Source organism: Anthonomus grandis, chromosome 16, assembly GCF_022605725.1.
Source record: "Anthonomus grandis grandis chromosome 16, icAntGran1.3, whole genome shotgun sequence".
In the NCBI taxonomy this organism is placed as follows: Eukaryota; Metazoa; Arthropoda; class Insecta; order Coleoptera; family Curculionidae; genus Anthonomus; species Anthonomus grandis.
In genome coordinates this window covers 7,683,111-7,698,571 of record NC_065561.1, presented here as the reverse complement: position 1 = coordinate 7,698,571, position 15,461 = coordinate 7,683,111, and the positions used below count along the sequence as shown (strand labels likewise).

General features: G+C 31.2%; 1 protein-coding gene across 5 annotated transcripts in view; it reads left to right on the top strand.

Moving 5' to 3' along the window:
- Window positions 1-15,461, top strand: part of LOC126745867 (uncharacterized MFS-type transporter C09D4.1) — a 170,876-nt gene that overhangs the window by 99,172 nt on the left and 56,243 nt on the right. The window contains exon 1 of one of the 5 annotated variants that reach the window (XM_050453895.1): window positions 4,591-4,818. The exons of 3 other annotated variants lie outside the window; for them this stretch is intronic. The gene's annotated coding sequence lies outside the window, so the exon portion shown is untranslated. Of the gene's footprint in view, window positions 1-4,590; window positions 4,819-12,307; window positions 12,330-15,461 lie in introns of those variants that run through there. One more of the 5 variants, XM_050453897.1, reaches the window with a different exon arrangement.

Here is a 15,461-nt window from a genome sequence, read left to right as displayed (position 1 = left end):
GGGTCAGGTTGAGATGGAAACTAATACATCTGCTCGAAAAATTGCTACCCATCTAAAAGTACCGTTCACAGAATCTTAAAAAAGCACAAATATTATGCCTACAAAATCAAGTTAGTACATGAGCTAAATGAAGATGATTTTGATCAGTATGTACAATTTTGTTTGTACTTTAGTGATAGGTTAAATCGTAAGAGAAATTTGCTGAACAATGTCTGTTTCTCGGACGAATGCTCCTTTTATTCACATGCTGAAGTCAATAGACACAGCTGGCGGTACTGGAGCGACACTTATCCTCTTGTATTTCGAGGAACACATACACAGCGACCTCAAAAACTTAATGTATGGGCTGGTATCCTGGGAGATCATATTGTTGGATCTTTTTTATTATTATAAATGTTAATGCTGAAAATCGCTTGGAACTGTTACAGGACACCATCAATCCCAGAATAATATGTTTCAACAAGATGGGGCACCACTTGTTGCTGCTGCCGTTCGTCATTTTTTGAACGATGTTTTTCCTGGACGATGGATTGGCCGGAGAGGTACCGTAGAATGGCCTGCTAGATCTTCTGATCTTACCCCTTTGGATTTTTTTTATGAGGTCATCTAAAAACCAAAATCGAAATAGAAGTCTTAATCAGATGTCAGTTAATAATGCCTGAAATGTTTGCTATTGTGCGCAGACAAGGTTTATTTTTTATCCACATTTATTCATATTTCTTGAGAATGAATTAATAAAATAAAAAAAATAGGTCTATGTAGGGAATAAAATTATCCTTAATTCAAGGTATCACTCAACCCCTATTCCCTTTTAAAAAAAATGACATAGGGGTCTGAGGGGTGAAGAGATGAAGTCAGAAAAAACGCAGTTTTTGCTAATAAATATCCCCCTCAATATTAAATTTGACGTGTACAGCTGTTTTTGGCAAAACAATTTATTTTTCAATATTTTCAGAGTGGACTGTTTTGTCTCGAACGTCCTGCATATTCTATTGTGTATGATTTTGATGACAACTTTGGATGTCGTAAAAGGTGTTAAAAAGGCCTGTCACAAAATCGAGAAGTTTTATGATCTCGCTCTGTAAGTTATTGGGACCTGGTGGTTTTTTAGCGAAATGGCTTTTCCACTCGAGACCTTAGTATTTTGAGTCCAGTCATGTCATCTTGGTCTTCTGTCACTCTGCGTTCATTGTTAAAAAGGTTCTACGGAAAATTTGCATGTGCCAATGAACTTTAGGTCGTCTGGTTTCCATCTGCATCTATTAGTCTCGGATGGGGATTACTAGTTTTCCTTCTGTGACATTCTTTGATCTCAACCCATTTCGATCTATATTATTATATTTTGTTACTCAATGTATTTGTATTTTTAAGATAGGAATCATGATTTAACTTTGATATTTCAAATTTACTTTGATAATTATAATAAATTCAATATTGTACGTTAAAAAGTGAAATTAAAAAAAATGAAAACACGATTTATAAGGAGGTTCTAAAAGTGAATTACTATATCTATATGTAATTACAGGCCAATTTCTCTGATTTTAAATACATCGAAAATTTTTGAAAAACTTATTAAATGTAGAGAAACTAAATATTTAGAAAAATAAAATATTTTTCCAATAACCAGTTTGGTTTTAGAGCGGGAAAGTCCACAGAAGATGCTATAGAAGCCCTTATAGAACAAATATATGATGTATTATATAAAACAAGTTTAGCAAAGGTTGCCAGAAAATTTTATTAAAAAAATTTAATCGAATTGATATTAGAAGTATCATATACAGGGTGCCCCGTAATTAATTGAACATAGGCTAATGTAGGATACCTGACAAGGAAATAAACGTTTGAGCTCAATATCGCTTAGCAAAATGTTATTGGTTTTCGTTCTACACACGTTCTACAGGGTGTTAAAAATAAGTTTTTACCAAACATTTATTGAAATATTTTGGAATCCACTAGACAGATTAACCTAAAATTTGGCGTACTCTTATTATTTGGGATGAGGAACACGAATATAATATCTATTTTGCCATTGCCACTAAATGGCGCCACATACAACAACATTGAGTGATTAAAAAGGTCATAACTTTTTTGACCTGACATAATCATAAAGCAAACTAGTTCAAAACATAATTTGATGAAACCAAACAAAATGCGGAACGTTATATAGGAGGAACTTTACTGTAACGAAAGTAATGAAAGCATAACAAATATTCTACTGAAGAACAACCATATATTTTATATTTTACACCATATATACTTTATTTTTTTATACAAATTTTACAACCATATATTTTTTATTTTTTTATATTTTTTACCTTATATTTTACAACAAGATAAAATTAAACTTGCAAATGTTTTTAATGATTATTTTATACATTTTCGTAAATTAATGACGAACAAACTACCTTACAGTGAAACAAAAACTAAGGTAAACAAATTTTTCTAGTTTATTTTCTACACATTCTAACAAGGGAAGAATTAATTAAAATATAGATCGATCAAAAAATAATTCAGCCGTGGGACTTGATGAGATTATCAGCAAAACTTATATTCCTTAATTATAATTTGAAAGATTCCATTTGAATTGAAAAAATTGGTGGTAATACCTATATGCAAAGAAAAAGAAACATTTGACTGAAAATTATTGTCCCGTGCCTTTAATTAACAACATAGCTAAATTATTGGAAACGTGCATATAAGATTTACAAGTCTTATAAAAAAAAATTAATGTTCTTTCATCCATGCAGTTTAGTTTTCGGCAAGGAAGATTCACGTATGATGTAACAAAGTTTATTTACAGTTCTCTTAATAAAAACAAAAAAGTCTTAGAAATATTTTTAGATCTGATAAGAGTTTAATAGCGTTTCACATAATATTCTTTTAGACAGGTTAAGCCACTATGGAATGAGGGGAGTATGCCAAGATTGAATAAAGAACTATCTTCACAATCGGCAACAATGCGTGAAGATCAGCAAAGTCAATGTGGTGTACTTCAAGGCACTGCTGTTGGACCGCTTCTGTTTTCATTGTATATTAATGATTTCCTAAATATATCATAATACATCAAGCAAACTTATATCATATACTGATGACAAAGCTCTTCTACTACAGGCAGATAATTGAAATTTAACAGTAGAACTAGCTTAAACTGAATTTGCAGAGGTTTTTAAATAATTGAGTGGAAATCGTTTAACGATTAACATGTGTTTTATCATACATTACTCACTTTTATCAGACTGACGTATAAACATTCATACTCTCAAATCAGTTGCAGAAACTGTTATTAGCTATGGTATATGGAACGGAACATATTACTATACTAAATACTCTTAATGTTACACAATATATCTCGTTAAAATCATTTACAAAAAAACTATCAACCAGTGGTTTCTTTCAAGAAGAACAGATAGTGAATCTACAGAAATTATATGTAAAATCTTTGCTATTTATAGTTTATAAATATCCTCAATTAAAACTATATACGAAATAAATAAATAAACAATATATATTTATTATTTTAAATTCAATATAGTTTTAAATTACCAGGTACACTTTTAATCAGTGCTCTCAGTGGTATACTATATGTATGTTAATTTGTTTGTTGACTTTATGTAATTATTGGTTGTTCAGCAAATTTATTATTTTTGTTTTTCTTTTGTAGTTATACTAGAAAGTGCATATGTGAAAAAATATGCTACAGTTATACCTATTATGTGTTATACCTAATAACACATAAAAGATGTTGTACACTTACATGTGTTATATAGCTAGGTGTAGAAGTACAGTTAAATATATTAAAACTATAGTTGTTTTTCTGTAATATATTTGATTTGATTTGATTATTATTAACTTTCATATTTTTTCAGTTAAATGCAAAATGTTTAACGGCATATTATTCTTTCTATAGGATATATTATAGTATTATTATCATTCCTATATATTTAAAGTTTCTTAGAATGAGGAGGGAATAAACTCCTGAATTTTGATCACATACCTAATTGCACCCAGCATTTTCGACCTAAAATTAACTAAAGAACTCATCCTAAGTATAGCAATTGAGTCGCGGGACACCCTGTATAAACGCAAAAATAAACCTATATAACTACGAGTCCTGCCTCTTTGGACTTTGATCATCTTTTCGGCAGAAAGGCATCATACGATTGTCAGTTCTCTTTTTACCATGAATCGGACGATTCTATCCACCAATACGATGAGACTTTTATTAGTTAGGTGTAATTCAAGATTAGGCCATTCAAAAAATTTTCATTCAGTCACAAAACGGTTTTGAATTGAAAGCTCCTTTTTATTCTTACAGTGTAAACTATGTTTTTTGCAAAGTGTTGTGCTTTTCAATGTAAGTTTAATTATCGTACTAAGTTACCTAAACTACCGCTTTCAGATCTAAATAAATAATTTTCAAATCAAAAAGTTCCCCATATTTTTAAAAATCAACGTTTTACACAGCATATTGATTGCTTAGACAGAACGTGCTAATATTATTAAAAGGTTTGTCAAATATTGTGCGAATGAATTAGCAAAAACAAAATACGCACGAAATGAAAGACTTCGGAGGGCACATACAATAGAAAAATTAGTTCCTGCCTTGTGCCCGGCGGAAACATATATTTTTTTATTAGTTTGATTGATGCTAAAATCAGTGAGATAAGCAACTTCTATTGATTTTTTTATAACTTTATGGGTAGTAAATAAAACCATATAAAAATTTTTTGCGGTGTCTCAGCACTGCACCATTAGTTAGTTACCAACCCACCAGCCGAGATTTTGATTCCTTACGGTCTAGGCTGAGAGTAATAAATCGTAAGTATGTTGTTGATTAAATAATAAAAAGGGGACTTTCATTTGTGATGCTTATTTTTTCAAAGAAAATGCATCAGCTATTGTGGGCTATACAAGATATTTTTACGCTTAATCTGACCACTATTCCATACTTAAAAAATAATTTTGTGATTGAAAAATATTTCTTTTATAATTCTCTTTTTGGTTCCTTCAGTTAAAACTATAATCTTTATTCATTAAGCGTATAGTTTTTAAATCATTATCTCAAGTTAACTATTTTCGGAAAATCTCAGGCCAGACAATTTTATGTAGGTCTAAAATGTAGTCTTTTTTAAATAAGCTTAAATATTGACATTAATGGCTTTGAGAATGTGACGTCATTTTTGCAATCACAACCTATTTTTTTCAACAAAATTTATAAGTGATTTAAAAGTGGTTAGGTTTCTTTTAAATTTTGCGTTAGATTAACCTTAAATAATATTACCCTTCTATTTAAAAGCGGATAAAGGAAAGCGTCTAAGCACCCTTTATCAAAAATGATCTCACAGGTTAAGACAGCATTAAATGATTGCAAAAACCTTGTTTCTCTTTAGATAAGTTCAAGTTACAACTTTCAAACCCAACATTTCCAAAATTATATTGCTTACCAAAAATCCATATACCTGGCAATAAGATGGGATCAGTTGTCTCCATTATAGGATCTCCAACTTACAACATTTCAAAATATTTTTTAGTCAAAAACAGCCAACAATATTTCAAAAATCAATAATTTGATTTTAAGTGAAAACGAACTTATTATTTGTTTTGATGTATCTCCTTTGTTCCCGAGCATTCCTATATCAGAAACTTTGGAATATCTGATTGAACTTTTGGATGGTAATGGTTTCGATAATATACGATAAATAATTAAATTGACAAAACATTGCGTGTTACATAATTTGGTTCTTTTAACTTGAGGGTACAGGCATAGATTTTTTGCCTCTTAATTGCCTGTCTCCCTTTCTAGCAGAGCTCTTATCAAACCGTCGTGAGTTAAATGCAAAAAAAAATTGCCGTTTCCGACAATAGCAAATGCAATATTAATGATTTTGTAGACCAACTTAATTACTATTTTCCATTAAACTTACTTTCGAATAATTTTATTTGTGTCTATAACCAATATCTTTTCTAAGATATTCTTCTTATATACTTGTAGAAACAAATACTTTTAGATACAAAATTAGTGATTCTAACCAATGTTTTCAACATAAAATGGCTAGCATGCATTTTTTGGTACATGGCTTAGCCTCATTTGCTTTGAGTAGTAACAGATTTAATAAAGAAGAACAAACAATTGAAACAATTGCTAGGGTCAATAGTTATGATGATGGGATTAATGATAAGCTGATTAAAAAAATAGGTTTAATCTTAACAAACTATCTTAACAAAAGGCTTTGAGAGTTTTCAAAGACTTAAGTTTAAAAATGATCTATCAAAGTACGGCCAAGTTAAGAAATCTTTTAGGAAACACAAAAAATAAAATGAAAAGTCCGGGATCTATGAGATTAATTATAACGATTGTGAATAGAAGTACATAGAATAAACAAGCGGATCAATTATTAATATCAGATTTAAATAACTTGAGAATTGAGAAGTCAAGTTTGGCTGATCATGTCTTAAACTTAAAATTACTAAACCAGTTAATAAGAATCGTAAATTATATGCATACGAGTATTTCGCAATATTCAAAAATCAAATAACCAATCTTATTAGGAATTAAGGTCCAATCCCTTTTATATATGTATAAGCTTTGTTCAAGCATGCTTTATTGAATTTTTTCTTCTATTAGTTATATCTTTAGTACATAAAGCCACTTCCAAGTAGTTTTAATCATCTCTTGAAGGTACTAACATCGTTAGCGAAACACGTGTCGAAATTGAAATAAAGATTTTTGATGCGTGGTAAAACTGTTTTGTAATTTTATTAACAAACATTTTATTAATAAATATTAAAATTAAAAAAAAGGATGTTAAAAGTAAATAATAAAAGTATGTCTTGTCAAAAATATTAATTCTGCCATCTCCCTTCTTACCTCGGTAAAAGGTACTAAATAAAAATATATTAGAAATAGAACTAACAAATAGAATCTTCTTGACGGTCTCTGATACTATTCGCAACATTAGTGTTTGCATTGATTGGCTAATCGTAGTATTGTCAATCTGACTATTGTCTTTATGGTACTTAAACGGAAAATTATTATCTTAAGACTTGCATTTATTAACACAATAAAGATTAATGGTCACGGAACATTTGTTGTTTTGTATATATTGTTTAACGTTTGTACATTCGTTGTACTGATTAACTCATATAATAAATGATAATCCAGAATCGTTGTAACAGTCACAGACTCATAGTATTAATCGCAACAAGTATATTTAAATACAGCTGTTCTAATAATTATCATAACATGAAAATTTTGTTTCTGATTTTTTTGTCTTTTCAAATTTCGCGGGCTTCGTACAATCATTTTTCCGGTTTTTTTATGTTACAGTCGACAACAAACATCAATTTTTTTTTATCTGAGCATAATAGTGGGTGTGTTTTTAGGAATATGTATGTCAACTACATACTTAACTAAGTTTTTAGTTATAACTACTCATAACTTTTTTGATGGCCATTTTTGTTTAATAAACAGAAATTTTCTAACTACCTTTGTTCCTGAAATACAGAGCGAAAACGAAAATATTCACTTTTTTAGATGTTATTATTTCTCAGGCCCTGTACAAGATAAAAAAAGAAGGAAACTGCTTATTTAAGAAAAAAAAATAAAGCACTGTTTTTAAGATAGTGAAAAGTTTAGTGCTTTTAAGAAGGCATAAACAATGTAATGGTATTCTTTAAATAGAACTTTTTTATGAAATTTTTGAATGTTGAACTATGCCGATTTTTTTGGTTTTCAGCCTTTTTAAGTTGTTTATGTTAAACAGTGATATTTTGAGTTTGTTATGTTTAAAATATAATTAAATAAATGGGTTTAAGTCACATGCCGTTTTAAAAAAGTAATAATTAAATGCATGTGTAAAAGCATGCATTTAATGGACTATTAAAAAAAACAAACATAAATATGGATTTTTCTGATTTTTGAAGCTATAAAATTGATTAAAAATTAGATTGTGATACATCAGTTTATTCAGAAAAAAAAATTGGAAGAATTTTACGTTAAAATATATAAGGTGTTCCATTAAAAAAAAAATTCAAAGTTTATGCCCAATCTTAAAAAAAGTTTAAGTGTAAAAATATCTATTATAAGCAGTTTTCATTGTTTTCCTATCTTATACAGGGCCTGAGAAATAACAACCTCTTCAAAAGTGAACCTTTTCATTTTCGCCCTATATTTCAGGAACAAAGGTACTTGGAATATTTCTGTTTGGGGTTTTAAAAGTTTTTACAAAAAAGCGATTTAGAGTCATGAAAACCGTAAAGCTAACAAAATGAGAGAGATACCCCACAATCTCATTCAAAATGAGACCCAGTGTACAGCTCAGTAAACTTTTTAGAGTATAATACTATTGCATGTAACATTTAAGCTTCCTTACATTTTTTGCTGCCAGTATATTAAGAATTTATTTTAATTGTGTGTGCAACGTAGTCAATATGTAAAAACAACATCTTAATCGTGAAACACATATACGAGCTGCTGGTATAATACAGGGTAGTAAATTCTACTAAGAGCATTATAGGAAGTTTATGGCAGAGATTTGAAGAGACTGGTGATGTAACAGAAAGACATACTGGTCCAACAAGAGCAAAAAACCGCAATCCTCTAACTTAAAACCTGGAAGCCTGGTACCTTAAAACCGGAGCATGTTTGGAATAGGTATGTCGAAAAGGGCTGTTTTAAATCAAAGAATAGTGTTCCATGTAATGGAAGAATTGCTGAACTGTATACAAAAGTAATGGGTACAAATTTAGCAAAACGATTATAACAGTTTAATTACGAGCATGCCACACAAATGTCTAGCTGTAGCCAAAAGAAGTAGTTATACACTTTGTTACTTTTTTTTCATTAACTTTTTTAATTGGTATACTACCTCTGGTATACTACGATGACCTTTTTTGATAAAAAAATTAATTTTATGAAAAATTTACGATGAACGAATTAATGTGGTGCAGTATTTCCAAAATTAATTCAGATGTATTTCAATATTTTCCAAATAAATTTTTGTAATGGTATTTTAATTCCTTTGACCCCTAGACCATTTTGATATGAGTATATTTAATTTTTTTAATAAGTCGATATATTCAATAATGTGATTCAAAACTGTGGAAACAAAATTTGTATCTCAACAATTTTTCCAAAAAACAATAAATACAAACAAAAAAAAGGAATTTTATATTAAATAATTCGGATTTTAAGCCGAGCGGTCCAGGGTATACCTTACATATTTTACATACATATACTTTTCATAGTATACATATTTTTGTGATATTTTGTTTACCTTGTTCATAGAAAATATAAAAAATTCGCGCAAAAATTTAACGGTTTACTGCCATCATAAATTTCTAGTTAAGTATGTCGAACATAATTTTACAGAGAATACAAATAATTGCTATGACCTCATGGTAATTGACTCCGTTTTCAGCTTTTGATTTATATCTATTTACTCGATATGTGTTTTAAATTTGTAAAAAGCTGTCCATAATAACTACTGCTCGTTATGGTTGTTGATAGCTCGTCCAGTTCCATTTTCTTCAACTTGAATTACCTGAAGAAAATGGAACTGGACGAGCTATCAACAACCATAACGAGCAGTATCCAGGTAGCAACAAAGAAAATTTGCTCTAAGTACAAAGTAAAAAAACCATCCAAACTAAGCCCAAACACACTGAAGCTAATAGACCAAAGGAAAAGAACTGCCAGAGACTCAAATGAATACAGGGAGATGTAAAACAATAAACAAAGAATGTCGAAAAGACCTAAGATCTCATAATAATCAGCTAATAGAAAGAGTTATTGAAAAAAACTCAAACATGAAAGTACTCAGGTCTAATATGTCTGGAGGAAGGAAAACACTTTTTAAAATAAGAAATAAAAATGGGGAAATGGTTACAGATAGACAAGGTGTAATAAATGTCATTCAAGACTTCTACAAGGCCTTGTATACATCAATCCTGCCTAAACCAAACATCGCCTGGCAAGAAATTCGGAACGTTGGATCCGAAGATATACCAGAAGTAAACAGAAGCGAACTGAGAAAGGCCCTGAAACAAATGAAAAATAGGAAAGCACCTAGAGAAGACGGCGTTATCGCTGAGATGCTAAAAATGGGAGGAGCAGCGCTTGAGCATGCCCTTTGTCTTCTTTTAAACAAATGTATTAGCGAAGAGAAAATACCGGAATCTTGGCAAAATGTTGAGGTTATTTTAATCTTCAGAAAAGGGGACAACACCAATATTGCAAACTGTCGACCGATCAGTCTTCTTTCACACTTGTACAAGCTTCTCACAAAAGTTTTGACCAACCGGCTGACAAATAAACTTGACTTCTATCAACTAGTCGAGCAAGCAGGATTCAGGAAGGAATTAGTACAAATGGCCATCTATTAACCGTCCGTACTCTAATAGAGAAATGCTCATAGTATAACATAACTCTGCACATAACGTTCGTCGATTACGAGAAGGCGTTCGATTCTGTCGAGACCTGGGCTGTCTTGAACGCAATGGACGAGGCAAGAATTGACACAAGATACTCCAAACTTATAAAACACATCTACGGCAACGCAACACTACAAGTGACCATCAACGAAGAAGCATCAACAAATAAGATCAAGATAGAAAAGGGAGTCCGCCAAGGAGATACCATATCCCCTAAGCTCTTCACGATGGCACTGGAAAGCTCGTTTAAAAAGCTGCCATGGGGAAATAAAGGTATCAACGTAGATGGAGCTCGACTAAGTCACCTTCGATTTGCTGATGATATTGTTGTCATTAGTGATGACATCAACGAGCTAAAAGATATGTTGGAAGAACTGCAAGAAACATCAAAACAAATCGGACTCAAGATGAATCTAAACAAAACCAAAATAATGACCAACGAACAAACAGTAATAACTATAGAAGGCGACGCTCTCGAAAACGTCGAGGAATACATATACCTGGGCTACGCTGTCAGACTGGGAAAACAAAACCAAACAGCCGAAATATCCCGGAGAACAACACTTAGCTGGGGAGCATTCGGAAGACTAGGATACATTTTAAAATCCCAAAGCATCCCAATTAATCTTAAGCGGAAAGTCTACGAGGCTTGCATATTACCCGTTACAACGTATGGACTCGAGACGATGACACTGACAAAGAGGAGCGCAGAAAGACTCAGAACAACCCAGAGAGCCATGGAGCGCGCCATGCTGGGAACTAGCTTAAGATACCACATTAGAAACCATGAGATTCGAAGAAGGACAAAGGTAACGAATGTTATGAGAAGAGTAGCCGAACTAAAATGGAGATGGGCAGGTCACGTTGCAAGGCAAGACCCATCTAGATGGACTAACAAAATCATGCAGTGGCGTCCAAGAGCCACAAAAAGAAATGCGGGAAGACCACCAACGCGGTGGCGGGACGACATCCAACGAATAGCAGGGAGAAACTGCCCTAGATAGACAAACATGGAAAGCACTGGAAGAGGCCTACATTCAGGAGTAGATAGATACAGGCTAGAGAAGAATAACTAACGTAACAAAGTTTATATTTGGCGTCAAAAAACGCCTTTTTATATTAGGTCATACTTGCAATTGCTTTTAACTCTTATTGAATTTCTGTATATCCCCACGACAGCAATCGGCGTTAGTATAAATAAGATGTAACCATAAAATATTTTATAGCTAAATTTAGACTGACAAAGGTAGGAAAACAGCAAGATTTGAGCATCAGAAAATTTGTATTGGCACAGTACAGAAGATATTATAAGTATTAACCCTTTCGCATCGACTTTATTTTGTAAATTAATAGCCGAAAATTACTGTTGGGTCATATATGTCCCATCCAACTTTTAAAAAATACTGATAGTAAATTATGCAATGATTTTTATATAGCCCGATGTCCCATCCGCATTCAGCAATGCTTGTCAAAATATTCAAGCAGCGCAGTCAATTATTTTAGAATATGTAGTAGTACAGTCATTTAACCGACAGCGTGCTATTGTTTTTGCTTCAAATTTAGCAAACATTGTGTTATACAGCTTAAAATAATCACGGATATTTTTTCGAATATGTCTAGGTAAGTTTTTAAAATTATTTGTTAAAGTTAAGTGTTTATATTTTACATGTAAATTAGGAAATTCTTATGTCCCACCGACTTTTACTTTGGTTTATTATCGTCCCATCAGCATTTTTTATATAAAATTCTTTTTTAGGAAACGTTTAACACAAAGAGAACTAGAGGCTTTAGCAGAAGTAGGTTTATCATCAGATGAAGAGGAAGACCCCTTTAAGAGCAGTGGATCCGAATACGAGCAGGAAGAAACGGATTCCAGTGATAAATCAGATTTTCTTGAGGTTAGTAAAAAACGCAAGAACAAAAAAATTGCGATAATGAAAATTGATTCTAATGAACCATCAACGTCATTTTTCAATCCAGATGGTGCCTATGAATCCCCTGATTCATCTAACAGTTCGGACGAAAATATCGAACTTGATATTCCGGCCTATTCTCCTGCTGACAGTTCAATTGTGATCTGGAAAGAAATTAATAATTTTTCACCCCGGTATAAGGTCCCAGAAAAGGCCAAGTGTACAATAATAGCTCAGGTCAATCGTGGAAGTACAGAGCTGGATATTTTTCTCAAACTAATGCCACCTTCTTCATTTATTTATATTGCCCAGTGTACCAATGAGTGCCTAAAAATTCTTGAAGAGGTTCGAAATAAGAAACAAATTCTAACTGATCACAGGGTGTTTTTTTATAATGGCTTATAATAAATTGCCCCAAATGCAGCATTATTGGGCTTCCCATAAGTCTTTGGTCAACCAGGCTATGAAAGAAGCTATCTCTAGAGATAGATTTAGACTTCTGGCTAGTAAACTGTATTTTAACCATCCACAAAAGCCAAATAACGCCAGTAAAACTTATTATATTGAAGATATTGTTACGTGCCTCAAATCGACGTTCCCAAAAGCAAGAACCCAAAGCAAATTTCAATCCATAGATGAGTCTATGAGAAAGTTTAAAGGTCGTTCATCATTAAAACAATACTTACCATTAAAACCAATCAAAAGAGGCATAAAAATTTGAGAACGCTGCGACTCTAATACGGGTTATGTTTATGATTTTAATATTTATTCTGGAAGAGATGGCACTCTAGGTGAACGAGTAGTAAAAAAATTGACAGAAACTTTAAGAGATAACCAGGTACTTATTTGTTATGACCGTTTTTTTACTTCTGTAAATTTAATGAACACTTTACCTTTCCCTCAAGTTGGAACTTACATAGCCACTCGAAAGAATATGCCGAAATTTGAGCAATTTGATAAAAAGACAGTGAAAAGAGGAGACATGCAGTGTCTTTGCAATAATTATGGTACAATAGCATTCAAATGGATGGATACTAAAGAAGTAATAGTCCTGAGTACTGATCATGTAGTTGAGGTTGCAAGGACTAGTAAAGATGGTAAAAAAATGACACTAAGTTGTCCCGAAGCAATACACACATATAATTCCTTTATAAGGGGCGTAGACCTGTCCGATCAACTTACAGGCCTAGATGATATTGACCGCAAGTCATTAAAATGGTAGAAAAAAGTTTATTACAAGCTATTGTTAACCACAGCAGTTAATGCTTGGATAATCTTCAAGGAACTTCGTAACAGAGATACTCCGTTTCTGACATACTTGGTAAATCTGGCATAACAACTGATAGGAATTGGACGTGAAAATGCTGCTTTAATTCGTAAGAGATCATTTGGTAGGACCACACTATCTTCTAAAAATATGATTAATCTTGGAGACCATCTATCTATCCTTTCAAAAATCAGAAGAAGATGCCGTCGTTGTGCCCAGCAAAAAGTAGAAAAAAGGACGGTCATGTTATGCTTCGCCTGTGACGTACCACCATGTAAAGAATGTTTCTCATCTTATCACTCCTAATGTTGTATTTCTTTGAAAAAAATAAATAATATGATTTTTTTGATCTTGGTTTATTTTACTATTGGGACATATAAAACCCAAACAAATATACGGCTGGGACATATATAGCCCACACTATACTTACGTTAAAAAATAAACTTAAGCTATTTTTGTCATTGCGGTAGGTACTAATAAAGAAATAACAAAAGAGACTAAAGTTTAACAAATAAAAAAATCGCATTTTCAAAACCAAATTTTTGATGGGACAAGTATGTCCCAATCGACGCTAAAGGGTTAAAAGAAAACTTTTAAGAATAAATTTAATTGAAACGATTTTTTTAAATAAAAAAAATCATGCGTTTCTTCAACAAAGCACCATGTATATATTTTGATTTTCTTCTCGAAAATGTATAATACGTAAACATTTAATCAATTAGTATTAACAAATATTTTTTACAATAGAATTAAAATAGCATTTAAAAACTAAAGTATCGCTTATTTATTTTCAATAAATCTTCCGCAGCGGCTGACTTTTTACATAAAAAACTATACCAAGGATTTAAATCTAAGCGACTAGCCAGCCATTTTTAAATATACGTTAAAAATTACATTTTTCTAATCAAAGACTTGCAAAATATTTTAAATTTGTAAATTTTCTACGAAAGTGAAACTTATCTGCTCGAAACCTATATTTTTTAAATGTTTGTGAGATAATATTAACAAACTAAAATAAATTTTAGTTTTTTTCTTGAAATATTTTAAGATCAAATTAAAAATCGATGCAATATCAGATACACCTCTAAGACCAAAAAAATTATTGGCCGTAATAAATGTAATCCATGTAAAGTTTAAGAGCTATAAATTCAAAGCGCAGATATCCATAACCAACTACACTCAACTCTATCACCAGGATTAATTTTTGCTTTTATTTTTTTCTAACTTTACCGAATTGCCGCTAAAATTATGCCTTATTTTTTCCAGTCTCTCAATAAAGCTTCTTAAGAATTATTTTTAAGTTTTTACGATCAAGAAATTATTATTTATTACAATATTTATTGTTTCACAGGTATATATTAATACGTCTTTTTTTGAAACCTTATAATGCGTACATATTTAAAAAAGATAATAATTATGTTGATAGTTGGATGCCAATAGTTAAATATAAGGTACCATTAGTACCACAACATGCAACAATAATTAAAATACCTATCTACCATTTGTCATTAAAAAAATCCAAGCATTTATCTATACTTATCAATTTGCATTTGCTATTTTCGTATCTGTATTTTTTGTGTGTATTGATACGTAAGTTTTGCAAATATTCACCCTGGATTAAATATCTTAATAATTGTTTATTAATAAATGCGTGTTAATAATAAATACATTTAAACATTTTCAGCTGATTTATTAATGTATACATTAATAAATAAGTATCTTTATTTTCGAAATAATACTTCATAGATAAATAATTTTACAAAGAGTTGCATAGAAACAAATAATACATAACAATAAAAAATAAATACATATAAAAACAAAACAATACATTCTCTACTGCGTAGAAAAAC